The sequence below is a fragment of the Vulpes lagopus genome, chromosome 8 (assembly GCF_018345385.1).
Source record: "Vulpes lagopus strain Blue_001 chromosome 8, ASM1834538v1, whole genome shotgun sequence".
NCBI lineage: Eukaryota > Metazoa > Chordata > Mammalia > Carnivora > Canidae > Vulpes > Vulpes lagopus.
The window spans coordinates 89188029-89211877 of NC_054831.1; positions in this window are offsets into that span (position 1 = coordinate 89188029).

Here is a 23849-nt window from a genome sequence, read left to right on the forward strand (position 1 = left end):
AACCCAACATTTCTCCTACACTGTATGTAGAATGAAGCCAAGTAAATTGAGTCCGTAGAAAGAACTATAGAGTTTGGGGGTTGAGAAGACATATACTGACATAAATATGATGCCACGTTTAATTCAGTAATTCCATTTTCACCAAGTAGACTCATTCAGTAGGACCCGACAATTTGACATGTACTTTTTTAAAACTATATTTTGAATAAAAAAGAAAATCTAAGATTTTTCATTTGAGTGGTAGCATGGATCATGGGCTGTGAAGGCAAAGAGACCTGTATTTGAGTCTTGGTATGACTTCTTTCTTACCTCTTTGCTATCTTAGGGAATTTACTTTGCCTACCGCAGGCTGGATTTCCTCATTTATAAATTGGGCCTGTGATAGTTCCTACTTCTTAATGATTGTTATAAAGAATGCATGAGGAAATGCATGTGATGGTCTAACAAATAATTAGTTTACTGTTGCCTTTTGGTGTTGGGGGGAATGTGACTGGAGATCTTCTAATATATGATGTAGTTTTGATGTGAATCTGAGTGGATTTTTATTGAACTTAGAATTCGAAGTATCAGAATATCACCATACATATGGCATTCTATGGCCTAAAAAGCATTTTCATGATGTACTATGACATTTAGTTCTCCTCACACACTCATTTACTTCTTCCACAGACATCTGTTAGATGCCTGCCATGTGCCTGATTTTGTGCTATTCAGTAGAGATTCAGCTGTGCAGATGACAGACATAGTCCCTGCCCTCCTGGAGCTTAAAGCCCCCTGAGGCAGATTTGGCTATTTTTATATTTTATTTTTTAAGATGATAAAAATAAGAATTAGAGCATTTAAGGTACTTGTCCAATATGTGCACAGTTGGAGAGGTTCAGACCAACATCAAACTTGCAGCTGACTTTAGAGGTAAAGGAACAGTTGTCCTTAGATCTGTGGAGGGCGCTCTGCTTCTGGAACGGAGGTGCCTTAGACAGAATTAGAACAAGTCATGTTTCTACTGAATATATTTTTACTGATTGAGTTTCATTTGCCTGAGGGCTGAAGCCAAGCTGGTGCTATGATTCATAAGTCTCATTTTCCATATGTTTGACTTGGGATTTTCCTTGACAACAGTTGATTAGCTACTCTTGTGATTTTAACTCACTAATGATAACTTGACCCGATTTCAACTGATTTCTCTTGGTTCAAGGCTCCCCTTCAATGAGAGCTTCCAATGAAAAACCCGAGTACAGCAAGCATTCTCAGCTTCAACCAAACCAGCCATCTCCATGTGCCAAACCTGGTGTCAGTGCTGTGGAGCTGCTTTACAGGTGATAGCCCTGTAGTCCTTTAGTTAAATAGCCCACTAGTCCAGAATGGAGTAATGAGTTCCCAGATCCTGTGTTGCTATAGGTCTGCTGATAATGAAGCTCTGGATTATAGTTTTACCATCTAAGTCCAAGAGGCTTTCTAGTGTATATAATTTCTCTGTTTACTGCCCTCAGCAGTTGTACACTATAGATGGATAAAATCCAACTTCCTTAGAATGGAACCAGATCTTTCATGACCTGGCCTTGACATCCTTTTAGAGCCTCATCTTTGACTAATATTTTCCACATTTCCTGTGTTTCAACAAAACTAAAACACTTATGGTCCTGGATCCTCAGACATATCATGGTATCTACTATTTCTCACCTAAAGAAGTTAGGTCTGGAAATATTGACTTGCCATTATTATTCTAATAACTAGACTGTGCTATGATTTTGTTCTATGCAATCATCAACTAAAGAATCAGATCCAAAGCATCCATTCAGGGAGAGTGTTAAAAGATGGCAAATGTTTTAAGCTCTTCTCCCTGACTTGATTTCATCCAGTTGGCTTGTAGCTATTTTAATGAAAACCAACAGAAGTCTATCTATGAGAAAAACAGGTTATTGTGAGAAGAAATCAATGTGAGGTCAGGTTCAGTAGGAGAGTGGGAAGTTTATAAGGTTGAATGGGTTGGCATATTCTATTTCAGTGAGTGCCATCAACAATCTAATGTGACTATGGTGGGATTTTCCAAGACTGGTGGGCAGCCAGGATATGTAAGTGAATGCTACAGTAGTGGGAGTAATTATTAGATATCTAAGCTGGGAACTAAATGAGTGTTGGGTTTTGGGAACCCAAACAATGTCCCGCCTCTTAGCAAATTATATTCTTTTTACAGCATATGTGAAATGAGGAGAAACTTAGATCCTGTATTAAGTCCTTTTGGTAGTTTTTCTAAGAACAATACATTTTCTATTAAAATAGTGCAACTGCATGGCTCTCTGCTGAATTCTATCTTTGGGCAGGAAAAGTCCTTATAAAATAAACAGATGAAAGTTAATAATACTGCACTGTGAGGAATAAGTCCTATAAACTAAGTCCTATAAACACAGATCCTAATAGCTACAAGTATTCATCAAGCATATAGAAACTTACATATTTTAGTATTCAGTGACAATGATCTGGTCTATAAAAAGAAAAGATATTTTCAAAATCTGTCAAGCATGTCCCCTTAAAATCCCTTTAAAATTATATTCCACACTTAACATTATTCACATTGAAATATTTAAACTGAGAAACATTTTGATCCCAATAAGAATATTTAGAAGACAATCATGGTAAACTGAATAATCTTGGATGGGTTAATAGTGATGATCTTGGCTGCATTCACATTTACTTTTTCCATCCTTCTTACAAAGATCATCCTTTTCTCTCAAAATCTACAAGACAGGTATGATTTTTTTAGAGTTCATTCTGTATTAGATAATGATTTTTCCAGGTCATTTATTCAAGGTAAATGACTAAAGGTGATCTTGAGAGAGTTACTCAACTTTGCTGAACCTCCATTTATTCATCTGTAAAATTAGGGGGCAATACCAATACCTGCCTCATAGGGTTGTGATAAGGATAAGTGAATTAATACACAGCATGTAAGGACTGAGAAGAGTGATTGGCACATAGTAATTTCTTGGTAAATAGCAGCTATCATTATTATGACCCAGAGAAAGACTGAAGTTGTTGTTTTATTTTTCAAAGAAACGTAAGTAAACTTTGGAATCATGCAAGATTAAAAATGAAACATACTATTTCTCAGAACCTGTGTTCGGACCTCATTATGTTTTCCCTACATTGGTGCTACAGGTTTCTAACTGATATTCCGGTTTTACATCTCTCCAAAGACATTAATCCAGAGTGATCCTTTTATAACTTAGATCCTTGTAGATCTGTAGATCTGATCCTTCAGACCACTCCAACTTTCTCAGTCCTGTCATCTCATATTTAATGTTCTGACAGAAACACACTTCATTCTACTCCCATCACCCCTTCCTTCCAATACCCAGCCCACACATCTACACAAATTCATCTAGAAAATTCTGACCAATTGTTTAGGCCAAGTACAGACTTCACAATTTATCCAGGAATTTTTTTCTGATCTTTCTTGAGTCATATCTACAAGTGTCTCATTTATGCACCTTGGCACCTTGTGCATCTCTAAATCAAGCTAGATCGCTAACATAGTACCTATTTTATCTATTGTGCAAGTAGCAGTGAATTCACTTTTCTAGCAAAACCCCAAATAGGGGGCAACAAAATTGAACATTCTATAAATAATCACTAAAAGATTTACTGAAATTGAAAGCTCAATGGAATATTTTTTTTTTAAAGTTTTTTTTTTAATTTTTATTTATGATAGTCACAGAGAGAGAGAGAGGCAGAGACATAGGCAGAGGGAGAAGCAGGCTCCATGCACCGGGAGCCCGACGTGGGATTCGATCCAGGGTCTCCAGGATCGCGCCCTGGGCCAAAGGCAGGCGCCAAGCCGCTGCGCCACCCAGGGATCCCTCAATGGAATATTTTTAAAAGGAATATGTAAATACCATTACTATCATGCTGAATATTCATGTTTTAGGATAATCTGCATGATGGTATTACTGAGGAGTACAAAAGAAAGGTGAAATGTGGACATGAATCAAGAGTCATCAACATGCAGCCCCAACACAATATTCCCATCTCCTTTTCTAAGACATCTCTCTTGATTGCTATAATCTAACCATTTTGAATACTATGTGATACTCTGTGCTTACCTTCCATATGCCAAACTTCTCAGCATATATGTAAGATGCTCCTTTTGCCAGAATGCACGCTCCACAGTTCTCTTCCTGGTAAAGAACCTACTCATGCACAGAGCAGCCCACTCGTCACTTTCCTAGCCAGATCTCAGAACAAATCCTGATCGTTCTCCACATCTATCTCTATTCAAGAGTTATTCTGCCTCCTGTCAAAATCAGTCCACACTTGTTGGTCCAGTATGGTAGTCACTAACCAATAGCTATGTGCTGCCACATAAATTTAAATCAATATTAAATAAAATTTACAATTCAATTGTTCAGTCACATTAGCCACATTTCAACTGCCTGGTCATCCCATATGCCTAGTAGCTAGCATCTGGCATAGTGCAGAATATTTCCATCAAGTTCTACTAGAAAGTGCTAGTTTACACCCTGTACCTAGTACATGTCACATATAGGCACCCAATAGATAGTCTGTGATAGAATGGGCGTTGAATAAACTAGATCCTCTATGATAGTCCTTGCATCTGCCCAGAAATAGAATTCAGCCCCACTGTTTCAAGTGAAGAGAATTAGAGTAAAAGCCTACTTCTGAGGTGTGCACCGTTAATGGAGTAAACAAGAAATGTTCAGGTATTCAGAGAATAGCAGCAATCCAGGTTGCTACCACCAGGAGAGCTGAAATGGGAAGACTGAATTTGTTTGACAATATAAAAATACTCCTAAGTTTGAAGGCTTCCACCCTTCAAGGGAGAAGCAAGCAGTGCTGCCCAGAACCCCGTGAAGAACTGGAGATTGGGAAGAGCAGAGGATAGAAGGAGCAGCAATCAGAGATGCCCAAAGCCCCTGCCATAAACTAGATGTCCAAGCAGGGAGGAGGGAGTGACAGCAAATGTCACCCCTCTGACCCTCCTGCCAGAAATTCAATTGGCTGACCTCATCTTGAAGCCAGTTGTGAAGGGAGCAATTCACTGGTGTTAACCTGCCTCCCAGAGCACAGAGGGGAGGCAAAGAATGAATCTATGGTGTAGGAAAGTAAAAAAGAGCCATATTGCTTAATTTATCTATGTGTTTTTCTTACCTACAAGACTGAGATCACCTTAACTTAGGGACTGTATCTGACTCACCTGCACTGCAAAGCACACTGCATGACACAGTAGGTATTCAATAATGGCTATTGAATAAATGAAGGAATCTCCATCCTTTCTATGTCAGATGGGTGTTTTCAGAAGTTAGGGTCACAATCTGTATAGACTGCTGCCTTCATTTTATTATGGTACACATGTGGCCTCAAACCCTGGATCCATTTGAAAGAATGAAAATACTCCTTTCATATGCTTTAACCTTTGAAACCATGGCTTCAGGTTTTGATGCAATCATCAATATATCCTCTGACAGGCTTAGCAAATATGCTGTTTTCATTTTTTCCTGACATATATCTTATCCTGATGGCACAAGTTGCTGACAAGCAAGTCCCCAACAGAACAATGTGATCAAACACTCAACAAAAATACCACTTTCTTGAACAATAAGGCGCCATCTGCTCTTAGATCTCCTGGCAGAATTTCTGAATAAAGGGACAGAGTCAAGAAGGAGGAGCACTGCACCACAGCACGGCTTAAAAACAACACAACAGAGAACCTGGGTAGCAAATGCAGAGGGGGCGGAAGGGAATGTTTCATGTCAACAGAGACATGTTCCATTTCAGCTTTATTTTGTTTGCCGTGTGGCACACATGAAGCAAAACTCCATATAATTGCTCACATTCGGTCATCACACTTGATTTGTTTTTATATAATTTTTAAAATTCTATTAATTTTCATTTATGTGATACCTAAGCAAAATTCCCATTACTGTACATGTTTTGAGGACTGAGAGTAGGGGTAGAATTGGAGTAGGATTTCTGATCTTCTGCTATGCTACACCTCCTTTTAGTAACAGTAGTAATTATACAATAACCAGTACCCTTTATAGAGTGCTTTCTATGTGCCACTGTGATATGTCTTAACTGCATTAGCTTATTATAGACACAAAGAAACTAAGGCCCAGAGGTGTTAAGAAATTTGCCAGAGATGTCACAGTTTGTTGCTCAAACCAATGTCCTTGTTTTAACTCCTGACTTCTGTATTAATTGAAATTGGAATTAACTGGAATCATTGGAATGGCTGCAAGAAATCTCTTCCTAATTTCTAAAATGTGTACTTTTGATATTATCAATCTCTTAACATTAAACTATAAAAACTGTGCACAGTTATAAGAGCTAAAATACTCTACTACTCACTTTATTAAAATTCAAAAATTTATTACCTATTTCTATCTGTAGAAAGACAAAGTTAGAATGCTTTAATAGTAGTGATGACTGAGCTTTCATTGAGAGTAACTATTGCAAACCAGTGATCATTTCAGTGTCAATACTTTTAAAATCAACTGTTCCTAGAAAATGGAATTATTTTCAGAAATTTCTTTTTTATTCAAGGAAATATGGCATTCATAGGACATGTCCAGTCCTATTTGTAGAATCTACATGTACTTAAACAAAAACAGGTTTTAAAAAAAAAAGTAATCCAACATATTCTGATGAGACAGCTATGCAGTATCTGAAAATATGTCAGTACATGGTCAGAGTTCATTGAATGGTCCAGCAATTGGGAGAAAGAAGAGCTCCTCCACTGGTCCAAAGTCACTGGGTAAAGCTTGATAAGGGACAGTCATCAGAGTAGTTCTTCATTCTCAGGCACAGGATTTAATCTATGTGAGCATCCATTTTCTCATCTGTACATGGGGATCATAGTGGCCTACATCACAAAGTCCATGAGATGTAGACATCAGAGCCTAAGTTATCTCCCATAGCTCCTGACATCCAGTAGATCAACAAAAGTGGTGGAGTATAAGTTGTGTCTTACAGACACAAAAAAACCCAGACTCCAAGTTGATCATAACAGACTCACTTAAACTTTATCTTACAGACTTTGATGACAGAATTTTTCTCAGAACTCTTCCTTCCTCCCTTTGAAACTCATCCATCAAAATTTGATTTAATATTCTCAACATTTAGGGACAATTTGGATGCCTATGGAATATGATATTTGTTTTGCCTATGGCCTATGCTATTTCAGGGGTGCCTATAGATTATGATTTTTTTTACACATTACACATTAGTGTTAATTTTATGCTCTGCTTCCTGGCCTCTAATTTTATGTTATAACTTGCCAAGCCTAATATACCCATTAAAACTATGTCACTGGTTCCTACATCTTTGTTCCATGCTTCTCACTCAGTCATTTATATAACACTAAGCAGTACATAAATCAAGTCCAAACTCTATAGAACTTGCATTCTATTTGAAGAAGACAGACAATAAATAAACACATAAAATATAGAATTATTTCCTGTGATAGTGTTAAGAAGAAATATAAATCACAGTAAAGGGATAGAGAGTGGTCAAAGGCATTGTTTTGGAAAAAAAAATGGGAATGAGGGAAAGGGTTTTAATGAGTATTTACAAATCTGAGTGAAGTGAGGACAGTCTTTAGAGGCCCCAAGAGATGAGGGTTTCAGGCAAGGGAAGGATCCAGGGTATTGCTCTGAGCCAGGAACATGCAGGCAGCTGGTGTGGCTGGAACGAACTAAATAAAAGGGAGGGTGCCAGGAAGTGATAGAGGAGAGATCCACATGGCATTAAGTGAAATGGGGAGCCATTTAGAGGGTTTGAGTGGAAGAGTGGAGAGGAATAGCAGATATGACCTGCAATTTAAAAGAATCTACTCTAGCCCCTGTGAGAAAGATAGACTACAGTTCTATCAGGTGCAAGCAAAGAGACCAGTTAAGACAATGTTGCAGAAGTTCTGTTGAGGTTGGCCCTGAGTCGGGGATGGTTCTAGCATTTGAGGCTTGGACAAATCTTACTCACAAGGAGGAGATCCCTGGGATATTATAAGCCCTTAAATTGCAGTAAATTCTCAAGTCCCCTTACTCCATTTTTTTCATCCTCCTGGGCACAACACTTGAACTTAGAAAATTCATACCATGGGAGAGGGGGAGATAGAGGTGAAAGTAGGTCCAATCAAATAAACCATTAACAGATTCTTCAGTACAACCTATGCCTACCCTAAATAATCCTAATAGTTAAATTGTCTGTATCAGATTGAGAAAGATAGGAATTCTCCACCCTTCTCACTGATGGTGTGATGGAGGACTGATTAGATGGTCACAAGTCTAAAGGCCTATTCATTTATAAGGCATTCTATCAATTTCCTGGGAATAAACAGAGCTCTACTATTTCAGAAAGGTTGTTCTGCAGAGTTTAGGTAAGAGTGACAAATTCAAAGTATTCTGAGTTTCCTGTCACTCTTCATCAGACTATTCAATTTGAGATTTAAATAACTCAATCCCCTAGAGTTACTCTATTTTATCTAGGAAGGTCAATCTAGTACAGTGTAAGTTAGACAAGTAGATTCTGCAAACAGAGTGCCTGAGTTCAAAACCCTGTCTGCCACTTACTGCCACCTAATGCCACAGGCACTGAAAAAGCTCCTTATATACCTGAACCCCACATTTCTCATCAGGAAAATGAGAACAGTAGTAGTACCTCTAGGTAATTTCAAACCACCTACCCTAGGTCTTCTCCCAATAAAAGTGTTTAAGAATCTTAGATACTATTAATTTTTCAATTTGATTTCTAATTACTAGGGAGAAACAAACAAGCCAGTAGTCATGTTAACTAAAGTGTTTCTATTTCCTCTTCCACCTTCAGCCCACGTGAGCCTGCAGATGTGCCCAGGGGAAGCATTCCTTAAACAATTTGCATAAGATCATCTGTGCCTCTTCAAACTTGTGCAGATATTCAGTTTGAGCTCTATTCAAATTTCGAGCTCAAGTTCCTGCCAATTTTATGTTATCAAAACAGGCTTGCTCATCTTAGTTAGAAGCCTCATAAAACGATCTGTTACTGAGAGATTGCTCACCCTCACAGGGAGGTACGGAAACTTTATTCAAAATCAGAGATACTCAAATCATTTCCATTTTGAGTTTGGAAATCGGAGTAGGCAAGGTACTTCCACTTTTGTCATACCTCCATGGTTGGTGCTGGAAGCAGCCACAGCACTAATCTAATCTCTGACCTGGCTCCTCTACGTGGCAGACATTACAGCGCAATAGGAAATCCTCCACATAACCCAGCTTCCTGGAATCCAGGCAACAACAGATGCTTTGCATTTGAGTTACTCCTGCATACTGCCTCCTGCATTCATCATCCCTATTCATTCTATGCCACACATTGAAATTCTGACTTGAATTGAAAACCATGCTGATCTGCAAAAATTGCCTATTTTGTTGCATTTCACTGAAGTGATGATGATTCAATATACCTAACAGGCAAACTCTCAGAGCATCTTACTACTCCGCACATTTGCTGTAGCCAATTCTCACTCTTTCCAAGAGAGAGAAATACACCATTAGTGATTTAGTGTTCCAGTGGGACGTGAGGAATGGGTAACACTAATAATCATAACAGTACTAAATAAATACATAAATACAAAGATGGACGGGAATCTGATTTAATTACAATCAGATTTTTAATTTCATGAGTTAACCAAGAACATATGTCATCCTGGTGGAATTTTTTTTGAAAGACTTGTTTTAGACTTTGATAGGCTTTGTACCTTTTGAAGACTTTTAGAATTTTCTTGGACTTTGTTATTAAAAGCATACAATTCTAAAAGACCCTGTGGTCGAGTGTGAATGAAAAGAGCCATGAAAGAGAAATGATAGAAAAAGAGTATCAACAGCAGAAGTGAGAACTTGCGACAGACTGAAAAAATAAAGAGTTTTTATTTATGGGATTTTAATCAATATATTCCTTTGGTATTCTTTGGCTGCAGGAAAATTCTAAAATTGGATATTGCATATAGATTGAGGAATGTAAAATATTAACTATAGTATGGTAACAGTAGCTCCTATTGGCAGATCACAATTTAACAAGGGTGGGACCCCATCAGGGAAGTTTGTGAACTTTTTTTTTTTTTTTCTGTAGTGCACAGGGCTAGAAATACAGAGACAGGAAGCTAAGTCACAGATATTCCACAACCCTGGGCAAGTCTCTTGATGGACACTCCATCAGACAGTAAGCATCAGGCAGTGGCTTTGTATTAAACATTGGGCTTGAAGGGTTGAATGGAAGTATGAATCGCATATAAGATGTTATTACAATTCACTAGAGAAAACTGGAATGCACAGTAATATTTGTGTGATGCAATAAACCCTGTGAGTGAAGATCCTTAGAGCTTTTCATATTCCACTTCCAGGCAGATTACACTTTCCACCCCCTGTAAAATTAAGCAGTTTTTTTTTAACTGAGAAGAAAGGAACACAGTGACTTAATCATTTTTCTAATGAATTTTAAGAGCCAGCTCACTCTTTTAGGTGTTCCTTTCCCTCTGTCCTGGAATCATGGAAATACATCAATATAGAGTTTCCATCATCCTCAGGCCCTAAGTCACCACAATGAGAAAAGCTTGACTCACCTATCCTTAAGACACATAGCTATGATGAAAAAGAAACTTTAGCTCTTTTGACCTTCTGACATTTTGGCCTTGTTACCACAGTACAACCTAGCCTACTCTAAAGGATAGACTGTATTTGCAATGTGGATCAGATAATATGTAGGTCAATTTAATCTTTGTCAGACTAGAAGGTTTCAAGAAGTATGCTAGAAGTCTCCAAGAAATAATTACTACTGGCTTAGATTTTGAAGTTTATGTGCCTTTAGATAGGCAGAGAAGACAAAGTAAGGACTTTGAGGAAGTCAAAATAGTAAGCTGAAAATTACAGAGCCCAAAAAGCTAGGTAGTTGTCTGATGAGGCAGGAACTCAGTGTTGGGAATATGTGGTGAAGAGACTAGAAAGGACAGATTATATAACTAGAAGATTTTTAGAATTTTCATTTTGATATAATTTTTAATTATAGGAAATTTGCAACAACAGTATAAACTATTTCCATATGCACTTTACTAGATCCATCTATTGTTTCTGTTTTAGTTTTATCTCTTTCCTTCTATTTTCACAGATAGGTAGGTGAATATATAAATAGGTAGATAAGGCAGATGGATGGATGGATGGATGGATGATAGCTGGGTAGATAGCAATGTAGATATTTATGTGTATACTTTTATACACATTTATATATAAATTATTGGGATCCCTGGGTGGCGCAGCGGTTTGGCGCCTGCCTTTGGCCCAGGGTGCAATCCTGGAGACCCAGGATCGAATCCCACGTCGGGCTCCCGGTGCATGGAGCCTGCTTCTCCCTCTGCCTGTGTCTCTGCCTCTCCTCTATCTCTCTGTGACTATCATAAATAAATAAAAATTAAAAAAAAATTTATACATAAATTATTTATTCTGAACTATTTAAGACTAAGATAGGAGATAGTATTTTTCCTTTACTCATTTATTTCTCAGTGAATTTACTAAAAGTGAGAACATCTTCTTTTATAACCACAATGCAGTTATATAAATCAATAAATTTTATATTGATACAGTACCATTATTTAGTTCATAGGCCATATTCCAAGTCTTTCAGTTGTTCCAAGAATGACCTTTACAACTATTTTTCTGATCTAAATCAGGATCACTTTTAGTTATATTATCTTTTTTATCTAGTTTCTCAACTTTCTCTTGGCTTTGAAATTTTTGAATAGATAGATATTATTAATAATAGGGATATTATTTAGCCACAAGAAAGAAGAAAATCCTGCCACTTGTGAAAACATGGGTGGAGTCTAAGGGCATTATGCTAATAAGCAAGAAACAGCAGACAAATACTGTATGATTTCACAAATATGTGGAATCTAAATAAATCCACAGAAATAGATTGGTGGTTGCCAGATGAGGGGTGGTAGGATTGGATGAAGGTGGTCAAAAGATACAAACTTCTAGTACTAGATGAGTAAGTCTTGGGGATATAAAGTACAGTAGGGTGACTATAGTTAACAAAATAGTATTGTATACTTGACAGTTGCTAAAAAGGTAGAACTTAAAAATTCTTATCACAAGATAAAAAATTCATAACCATGTGTAGTGATGAACGTTAACTGAAGTTGCTGTGGTAATCGGTTTGCAAAATATATATGTATCACATCATTATGTATACCTTATGTACATCTTAAACTAATACAGTGTTATGTCAATCATAGTTCAGCAAAACCTAAGGGAAAAGTTTTAGATCACCAATTCAGGGATACTGCATATTGTTTATGGTAGTTTTTGTAATCCACTAGTATTTTAATAAAAATTTAAATTTAACATATTATCCATGAAATCAAAGATGTGAATGATAACAATTTCATTTCTTTGCCTCATATTATCAGGAGTATTTATTACTTACACAGGGAGCAAAATGGTTTTCTGAAAGGTGAGGCTATTATTCATTTAGAATTGGGGTGGAGGTACAATACTCTGCAATAAAAAAAGGCAATTTAGTCTAGTAAGATTGTTCCATCTCATTTAAATTTCAATAATGTGTTTTTATTAAATAATGGGAAAAACACAGTGAATGAAAAAATCATCAATAATCTGGTCCATTATTTTGGTTAAGGGAATGCAGGAATGTAATTTTCCCTTAAGAATATAGTATTAACATCTGTCATCTGTATTTTAGCATGGGGCTCTATTGTATTTAATGATTTACATCTAAAACATAAGTTGCTCTTTTTTAATCAGAAAACCAACACATTTTGTAGCACAATTTAGGAAATACAAAAACTAGAAGAAAATGAAAATCACCCATTATCCCACTATTCTGAGAAAACTTATGGTAACATTTCATGCATATGCACGTATATTTTGCAGAACTGGATATGCTACATAGGACCCAAGAATTCACATACCTGGAAGGCAGCAAGTCATGGGTAACAGTCAGGAGTACTGGGGATTTTCATCAGCCAGACAGCATATGCCATGTCTTAAGTGACCAGGCCTCCCCATCCCCAGGTCATTATGGCTTCCAGGTGGGTGAACCCTGAGTATTGCCTTAACTCCAGGATACGAGGAAGTACCTAAAAATCAGGTTGTTATAAAGTGAAATTTGGAGGTGCAGAAAAGATGATGGAGTAGGAGGATTCTGAGTTCACTTCATCTCACAGACTCACCAAAGCAACAACTACATATACTTTAACAAATTCTGAAAACAACCTGAAGCCTAGAAGAACACATTTAACACAATTAGTTGTAGAGAGAAGGCCACATTAGGAGGGGCAAAAACATGGCTGAGAGCCAACTCCCTGAGAGACTAACCACAAATGGGAGGTATAGCACAAGCATAAAGAATTGAGAGGATCAGACCCCACACCAGGTATCCCCAGCCCTGGGGACCCACAATGGAAACATGAGTCCCACACCATTTGGTTTTGAAGGTCAGCAGGGCTTAACTACAGAAGAGTCAGAGAGGGCGATAAGAAACTGACACTCTGCCCTTAAAAAGCCACTACACTAAGTAACTCAGCCTGAGACATAGCACAGAAGCAAAGGTTTTAAAATCATCTGAGGTATACCTGAAAGCAATTTATTGATCGATTTTAGGGTGTGTACTAGAGGGTCAGGGATCTCCAGGACATTTCTCTAGGAACAGAAGTGCTGGTTCTGGTGCCAATTTTCTTGTCCTCCCCTAGTCTAGACAGCCATATGCTTGCAGGAGCCAGTGCTAACAGTGTCTATTATATTAGTACTGTGTGCTTCACCCCAGTGTTCCCCGAAGGACAGGTCCCACCTGCAGGCACCTACATGCAGCTCCAGGCAGCTCCTGTCCCACTACACCTGGTAGGCAGCCTTGGCCAGGACTGGTACCATGACAAAGTGACTCCTGCCCTGGTGAAGGGGGGGAAGATAACCCTACATATCTGTATGTCCACATTTCCTGTAGCTTGGCCTCTTAGCTTATTATGCAGGGAGCAAGCCCTGATCTTCAGTGCACCTGTAGCTATCACAGCAGTTATCTGCACATAGCCAGGCTGAATGACAGCCTGCTCACCAGTACACCTAAGATTTCTGCAGCTGAGCCCCTCAAGTACAACAACAATAACAAACACTGCCAAGTATACTTGCAGGAGGTGATTGGGGGTCATTACAGCAAGCTGGACTGATGGCACACTCCACCTACTAGCAGGTCCAGAGCAAATGGAATTCATCCATAACAGGAGTGCACATGCAGCCCATACCCCTTGAGTGCCTGCTTCTTTTGACCATGGGGAGTTTACACTACAGGGCACCACAGTACTTCTACACAAGCCACACAACTTTTAAAACCAGGTGATACTCCTGACCTACCTAATACAGAGAATATCAAACACATGGAGTTACACAGAAAGGAAGAGACAGGGGAATATGTCTTAAACACCATAAAATCAAAGAAAATGAGCTAAACAATATAGAGATAAGCAATCTACTTGGTAAATATTTCAAATGCTCATAAAGATACTCACTGGATTTAAGAGTTAATGAGCTCAGTGAAAACCTAAAAAATATATATGTATTAAAAAACAGAGCTGAAAAAAAAAAAAAAAAAAAAAAAAAACAGAGCTGAAAAATAAAATAATTTGAATGAAAAATACACTTGAGTGAATCAACAATAGATTCGAAGATGCAGAACAAGGTATCAATGATCTGGAAGACAGGGTAATGGAAAAGTGAAAAGCTAATAGTGAAAAGAAAAAAGAATGATAAAAAATGAGAATAGGTTCAAGACCTCAGCAACATTATCTCAAATAACAACATTCACATTATAGGGATTCCAAAAGGAAAAGAAGGTCAGGCAGTGAGAGGCAGAAAACTTAGCTGAAGGAAGAATAGGTGAAAACTTCCCTGATCTGAAGAAGGAAAAGGACAGTGAGGTCTAGGAATCACAGTGAATGTCAGACAAAGCGAACCCAAGGTAATCCCCACAAGACATAATAATTAAAATGCCTAAAACTAAAGATGAATAAAGAATCTTAAAAGCAGAAAGAAACGGACACCTGGGTGGCTCAGTAGTTGAGCATCTGCCTTTGGCTCAGGTCGTGATCCTGGAGACCTGGGATCGAGTCCTGCATTAGGTTCCCCACAAGGAGCCTGCTTCTCCCTCTGCCTATGTCTCTGCCTCTCTCTCTCTGTGTCTCTCATGAACAAATAAATAAAATCTAAAAAAAAGCAGCAAGAAAAAAGAAAATAGATACTTATAAGGGAGCCCCACAAACCCATTGGCTGAGTTGACAGCAGAAACTTGCTGGCCAGAAGGGAGAAGGTGTGATATATTCAAAGTGCTTGATAGAAAAAAAACCTACAACAAAAAATATCCTATCCAGAAAGGTTATCATTCAGAATTGAAAGAGAGGTAAAAAGTTTCCCAGACATACCAAGTGAAAGGAGTTCACTATTGAACCAACTTTATAAGAAACATTAAAGGAAATTTTTAAGTGGAAAGAAAGGAGCATAACTATAAGAAAATTATAAAAGGTAAAAATTTCACTGGTAAAAGCAAATATTATGTAAACATAGTACACTGATAAAACACAAAAGTAGTAAAATCAATTCTTTGTACAAAAATCAGTCAAGGAATACACAAACATGTAAAATATAATATCATATACATAAATGTGGAGGGGGAGGAAATACATAGTGGTTTTAGAATGTGTTCAAACTTAAGTGGCTTTGAATAAAACATTATCTATATGGACTTAACAGTCCCCCCTAAAAAAATACACATTCTCTTCAGGAGCACATGAAAACATCTCCAGGATAGATCATGTGTTAGGTCACAGAGCAGATCTGAATAAATCTAAAAAGACTGAACTTGTATCAACCATTTTTTCCAACCACAATGTTATGAAACTAGAAATCAATTATAAGAAAAAAAACTGCAAAAAAAACCCCCCAAACACATATAAACAACATGGTACTAAATAATCAAGGCATCAACAAAGCAAGAGAAATTAAAAAATATACAGAGACAAATCAAAATTTAAAAAAAATGAAGTAAATCTTTAGGACACAGCAAAAGCAGTTGTAAGAGATGCTGCAGGCCCACCTTAAGAAACAAGAAAAATCTCCAGTAAATAACATAACCTTACACCTGAGAACTAGAAAAAGAAGAACGAATAAAGCCTAAAGTTAGTAGAAGGAGGGAAATAATAAAGATCAGAAGTTTTATAAAAATAGACTTTAGAAATAGAGGCAAAAAATGAAAACTATCAATAAAACCAAAAGTTTCTGCCTTGAAAAGATAAAAAAAATTGATAAACCTTTAGCTAGACTCACCAAGGAAAAAAGGGGAAAGAACTCAAGGAAAAAATCAGAAAGAAAGAAACAACAGGAAAAATTCCAGAAATACAAAGGATTATAAGAGAACACTATGAAAATTATATGCCAACAACTTAGACAACCTAGAAGAAATAGTAAAATTCCCAGAACCATGCAATATTCCAAACCTTAGTTAGAAAGAAATAGAAAACAACAACAACAAAAAAAAATAAATAAAAAATAAAAATAAAAATAAAAAAAATAAAAAAAAAGAAAGAAATAGAAAACAGGAGCAGACCTATTACTAGTAAGGAAAACTTCCAAATTCATTCTATGAGTCCAGCATTACCCTGAAGCCACACACAGACAAAATACTACTAAAGAGAGAAAGTATCATCAAGTATCTCTGATGAACAAAGATGCAAAAATCCTCAACAAAATAGGCAAGCTGAACTCAATAACACATTAAAAGGATCATTCACCACAATCAGGTGGGATTTATTCCACAAATCAACCTGTATCATGTATCACATTATAAGAATAAACATTATGTGATAACCTTTATGATAAAAATCTCAACAAAGTGGATAAAGAAGGAATATACCTCAACATAATAAAGGCAATATATATAAAAAAAAAACTAGAACTAACATGATATTCATTAGTAGAAAATGAAAGTTTTTTTCTCTAAGATCAGGACAAAACAAGGAAGACCACTCTCACCACTTTTATTCAACATAATACTGGAAGTCTTAGCCATAACAGTTAGATAAGGGGGGGAAAAGCATTCAAACTGGTAAGGAAGAGATAAAATTTTCACTATTTGCAGATGGCATGTTGCTATACAAGAAAACCCAGACTCCACCAAAAAACTATTCTAATTCAGTAAATTTGTAGGACACAAAAATACTGTTGCATTTCTAGACACTAAAAACAAGTTAGAAGAAAAGAGAAATTAAGAAAATAATCCCATTTACAATTGCACCAGAAAGAATAAAATAGTAATAAATTTTTTAAAAGACTTATTTATTTTAGAGAGAGAGAGAGAGCATGCAAGTGAGCAAGGGGAGGGGCAGGGGGAGATAGAGAGAGAGAGAGAGAGAGAGAGTCCTCAAGCAGGCTCCCTGCTGAGTGCAGAGCCCAATATGTTGCTCAATTCCAGGACCCTAAGATCATCACCCGAGACAAATCAAGAGTTGGCCACTTGACCAACTGAGCCAACCAGGTGCCCTTGTAGGAATAAATTTAACCAAGGAGATGAAAGACCTATACTCTGAAAACTGACACTGCTGAAAGAAACTGAAGACAACACTAATAAATGGAAAGATAGATCATGTCGTAGGCTACCCAAAGGAATCTACAGATCCACAGCAAACTCTATCAAAATACCATTAACATTTTTTTAGAACTAGAAAAAATAATTCTAAAATGTATATGAAAACACAAATGACCCCATATTTCAAAGCAGTCTTGAGAAAGAAGAACAAAACTGAAAGTATCATAATTTCATATTTCAAAGCTATAGTAATCCAAACAGCATGGTACAGACACAAAAATAGATACATAGATCACTAGAATAGAGAATCCAGAAGTGAATCCAACTTTTATATGGTCAATTAACCTATGACAAAGGAAGGAAGACTATACATTAGGACAAAGAGCGTCTGTTTATATATGGTGTTGGGAAAACTGGAGAGCTACATGTAAAAGAAGGACCTAGACCACTTTCTTTTTTTTTTTTTTTTTTTTTTTTTTTTTTTTAAATTTTTTTTTTTTTTTTTTTTTTTTTATGATAGTCACACACACACAGAGAGAGAGAGAGGCAGAGATACAGGCAGAGGGAGAAGCAGGCTCCATGCACCGGGAGCCTGATGTGGGATTCGATCCCGGGTCTCCAGGATCGCACCCTGGGCCAAAGGCAGGCGCCAAACCGCTGCGCCACCCAGGGATCCCCCCTAGACCACTTTCTTAATCCAAACACAAAAATAAACTGAAAATGTACTAAAGACAGAAATGAGAGACCTGAAACCATAAAATTCCATAAAGAAAACATCGGCAGTAATCTTTTAGACATTGGCCTTAGCAATGTATTTACAGATGTGTCTACCCAGGCAAGGAAAACAAAGCAAAACTAAACTATTGGTACCTCACCAAAATAAAATGCTTTTGTAAAGCAAAGAAAACCATCAGTCAGGATGGGTAGTATCAAAAAGATAAGAAATAATAGTTATTGGCAAGAATGTGGAGAGAAAGGAATTCTCATGCATGACTGATACGAATATAGACCGGTACAGACACTCTGGAAAATAGTATTGAGGTTTCTCAAAAAATTAAAAAATATCATACCCCATAATTTTACTACTGGGTATTTACCCAAAGAAAACAAAAACAGTAATTTGAAATGATACATGCATCCCTATACTTATTGCAGTATTATTTACAATAACCCAGAAATGGAAGCAACCTAAGTGTCTATCAATAAATTTTTTAAAATGTGGTACATATATACCATCAAATATTACTCAGAAAAATTACATCTCATCATTTGTGACAGCATGGATTAAAGGTATTATATTAAGTGAAATAAATCAGAGAAAGAGAAATAACATTATTTCACTTATATGTGGAGTCTGAAAAACAAGACACTTGAACAGACAAACAGAACAGACTCATCGATACAGAGAACAAACTAGGGGTTGCCACAAGGGGTGGAGAGGTTGCATGGACAGAATAGTTGAAAGGAATCAAGAAATAAAAACTTCCAGGGACTTCTGGGTGGCTCAGTAGTTAAGCATCAAACTCTCGGTTTCAACTCAGGTCATGATCTTGGGGTCCTGGCATTGAGCCCTTCGTGGAGCCCTATGTCCAGCTCTGTGCTCAGCGGGGAGTCTGCTTGAGTTAATCTCTCCCTCTCCCTCTGTATCACCCTTCTTGTGCTCTCTTTCTCTCCCTCTAAAACTAATAATTTTTCTTAAAAAAAAAAGCAAACTTCTAATCATAAAATAAGTCACGGGAGATGAAAATTACAGCATAAAGGAATATAGTCAATAGCATTGTATGTTGACAAATGGTGACTATAATTATCATGTAATTATCATAATGAACACTGAGTAGTGTACGGAATTATTAAATGTTGTATGCCCGAACTATGTGGAAGTATGTTAAATATAATAAATATGGAAAAATGTAAAATATTTAGACATATTAAAATAAATTAATACAATCAAATATCCTGTCTTTTAATTTTTGGCAATTAATTTAAAAAATTAACACCATACTGCCAAACCTAACAAACCTATAGGCTATATTCCACCAAAGAGAGTCCTTTTTACCTCCTCTGTATTTTCTTTCAATTTCTACATTTTTAACTTAATTTTACCAACTGAGTATTTCCCTCATGTCATTAGTATTCCTAAATATAAACATTGATTTCAATGGCAATTAAGAATTAAATCATAAGCATATGTCATTATGCTTATTACGCTATATCCTTAATATTTGGGCATTATGTTGGGTTTTTTGTTTTGTTCTTATTAATGCTGTGATAAACATTACTGTATATAAATCTATCTATACAACTCTATCTCTGTATTAATTCCTAGAAATGGTACTACTGGTTCCAAACAGTGACATTTTTAAGGTACATATAACTAAACTACTTTCAAAATTGTTACACCAATTTTTTACTCCCACTAGCAATATTTAAGAACATCGTATCTATGGCAGCCTTATCAGTATTTTGTATTTGCCTTTAATTTTAGAAACTGAGCATGGGAAAGTAATGTTGCACAGCATTTTTTTTTTAATTTAATAGTTTGGGATTAGGCTTCAGCAACATTTTCCTTTTTCCTGAACTCGCCATGTCATAATCCAAATAATAACAATTTATGAAGAAAATAATTTTCTAGATAAAACAGTAGTTCATTAATAATTACATTCTCATGAACAAAGTAAAAGTCACCTTGCTAGAATATAGTTTAATGTTCACACACTTTCCATTTCTTTCATTTATTCAGCTTTGGGGACTGATTAAGCCAAGAAACAGCCACGGAAAACTACCATGTGTTTGAAGAGTAAATGACAATGCATATTTCAAAGTGTAAATGTCTCTTGCTTTGCAGGGCCAATGCATTCAATTCAGCAAAATTGGCTATAAAGTGAATTGTGTTTCTCTACGGACTTGTGATATAAAATCAGCAATATGTTGTTTTAGCAAAAAAAAAAAATGACTAACGTGAATAATAAAAATAGCTTCACAATAAATAAAGATTACCAGGTTGTGAGATGTTACATGGATTCATTAATTCATTCGACAGATATGTGAGAGGCTATAATGTCCCAGAAACACACCAAAGACTGAGGATAGAGCTGATACTAAAACAAAATGCCATACCTTATAATACTGTCCAAGATTGGAGTTCATGCTTTGCTAGAAGGACTTACATCCCATGCTTAAGGCCAAGTTTGGTATCACTTTGTCCCTAATTTCCCAGATGAGTTGCCTTCCTCTTATGTTTTGGTTGTTTATGAAATATAAAACAATTAAAACACAATTTTGGAGTTTGCAGGTAGGTGTCAGTATGCAGTGTGTATCATATATTCCTTTCTTAGATGGAGATGTTGGTTTCACAATGCACTTTATCAGTTTTGTACTTTTGATTTTGCTTAAGTGAATTTTCCTAAAATGAAGGACACTTTATCTTAATTAAGAAGTTACTTAATGTTCCCATGTTCACAAAAGTACTTCTCAAACACCTATTAGTGCAAGACACTATAAATGCTGGTATCTTGACTGTGATGATCAAGCATATACCCTGCCTGTAGGGGATTTGCATTTATTTTATCATGGAATTCAGAACCCCCAAAATAAGCAAATTAATTAATTACGTGTTACTGTATTAAGCACTATAAAGAGTGTATATACTTCAGGCAGAATGATCAGGAAAAGCATCTCTGAGAATATTGTTGTATCTGGGAGTCTCAAAGTGAAGATTGAGGATATAATGTTGTTCCAGGCAGAGAGAATAGCAAGTCCACAGGTCCTAACAGAAAAAAAAAAAAAAAAAGCCTTATTTGAAAAACAAAAGAAGACCAGTGTGAGTGGAGTTTAATAGAAAAGGAGGAGAAACACAGGACATGTGTCAGGACAGTAACAAAGAGGCCAGATCCTTTAGGACCTTGTCAGTCATGGTAAAGAATTTAGATTTATTCTAAAGGCAATGAGAAACCATATGACAGAGAATAACTATAAGAAAGCTGCACAAAAATTGGATGGTGTTTTGAGTTCATAATATTGGTTTCCCAGGACTGAAATTTATACAGACAGAGGATAACTAAATTTCACTACTTGTAGTATCAGAACGGGTGTTTTACAATAAAGACTACCTATACTCAAGATTGGGAAAAAAATAGGTGTTTTAATTGTACAAAATAACCCAAAGAACATTTGAATAGGTAATGTGACTACATGAGAAGGACTTATAACTCTAACTTTTCTAGGAAATAAAGTTAACCACACCAGCATGGCAGGTGCCTCAGAACATAACTCTGGAATGGTATGACTCCAATGCAGGTGGCAACTGTTAAGGAGATTCGGCTGTGAAAATGGAATTGAAAGAGGTCCAACTGCAAATAAGGGAGGGAAGCCACTGCAATCCACCAAAAAAAATGCAGGTATGGAATCTTCTTTGAGATAGATCACGTTTTGCCACTAAACAATCTCAATAAATTTAAGAATACTAAAAACATATTAAACATCTTATCCAATCTAACACAATGAAACTAGGTATTAATTATAACAATAACAGAAACCTAGAAAAAACAAAAACATGTGGCGACTAAACAACATGCTACTAAATAACTAATGAGTCAATGAGAAGTCCAAGAGGGAATTTAAAAATATATGGAGACATAAAAATTGAAACAAATCAAATCAGTCTTTGAGTTGCAGCAAAAGGAATTCTAAGAGGTAAGTTTATAGCATGATAGGCCTACCCCAATAAAAATAAACATCTCAAGTAAATAATTTAACGTTACATCTCAAGGAACTAGAATAAAAACAAAGCTCAAAGTTAGTAGAAGGAAGGAAATGATAAAGATCAGAGAAGAAATAAATGGCACAAAGACTGGAAAAAGAAAAACAGAAAGATCCATGAAACTAAGACTTTGTTCTTTGAAAATTGATAAACCTTTAGTAAGACTCAGGAAAAATAGAGCATTCAAATAAAATAAAAAATGAAAAAGAAGTTATAACCAATACCACATAATTATAAAGGATTTCAAGAGACTGCTATGAAAAATGTATGCTTACATATTGGACAGTCTAAAAGAAATGTTGAAATTTCTAGGCTGAAGACTGAGAATCAGGACAAAATAAAAAAATATAAACAGACCAATTACTAGGAACAAAATTGAACTGGTAATCAAAAACCTCCTAACAAACAGAGGTCCAGGACCAAAAGGCTTCACAGGTAAATTTTACCAAACATTTCAAGAAGAGTTAATACCTATCCTTATCAAACTATTCCAAAAAAGAGAAAAGGAAGGAATTCTTCCAAATTTGTTCTATGAGGCCAGAATTACCCTAATACCAAAACCAAAGAGACTAGCAAGGAAGGACATAGTACTGGAAGTCCTAGCTGCAGCAATCAAATAAGAAAAAGAAATGAAAGGTATTCAAATTGTAGGAAAGTAGTATAACTATCACTGTTTGCAAATGACATGATACTATACGTAGAAAACTCTAAGACTCCACCAAAAAATAATTAGAACTAATGAATTCAGTAAAATTGCATGATATAAAATTAATGTACAGAAATGTTATATTTCTATACAATAACAAATAATGGAAAGGGGAATTAAGAAAATAATCCTATTTACAATTGCAGCAGAAAGAATAAAATGCTTAGAAATAAATTACTCTGAAAACTACAAAACGTGGATAAAAGAAATTGGAAATAACACAAACAAATGGAAAGACATACCACGCTCATAGAATGGAAAAACTATTACTGTTAAAATCTCCATATTACCCAAAACAATCTCCAAATTCAATGCAATCCCTATCAAGATACCAACAGTAATTTTTACAGAATAAGAATAATCCAAAAATTTAAATGGAAACACCAAAGACACCAAATAGCCAAAGGAATCCTGAGAAAAAGGAACAAAGCTGGAGCTATCACAAGTCTAGATTTCAAATCACATGACAAAGCTATGGTAATCCAAACAGTATGGTACTGACACAAAAATAGATACATAGATCAACAAAACAGAACACGGAGCCCAGAAATAAACCCGCACTTACATGGTCAATTAATCTATGACACAGCGGGTAATGGGGAAAAGCTAGTCTGTTCAATTAATGATATGGGAAAACTGGATAGCTACATGCAAAAAAAAAAAAAAAAAAAGAAATACATGGAGACAGATAAAAATGGAAACAAAACAAACCAAAGGCTTTGAGACTTTAAACTGTAAGTTTACAAAATAGGCCTACTT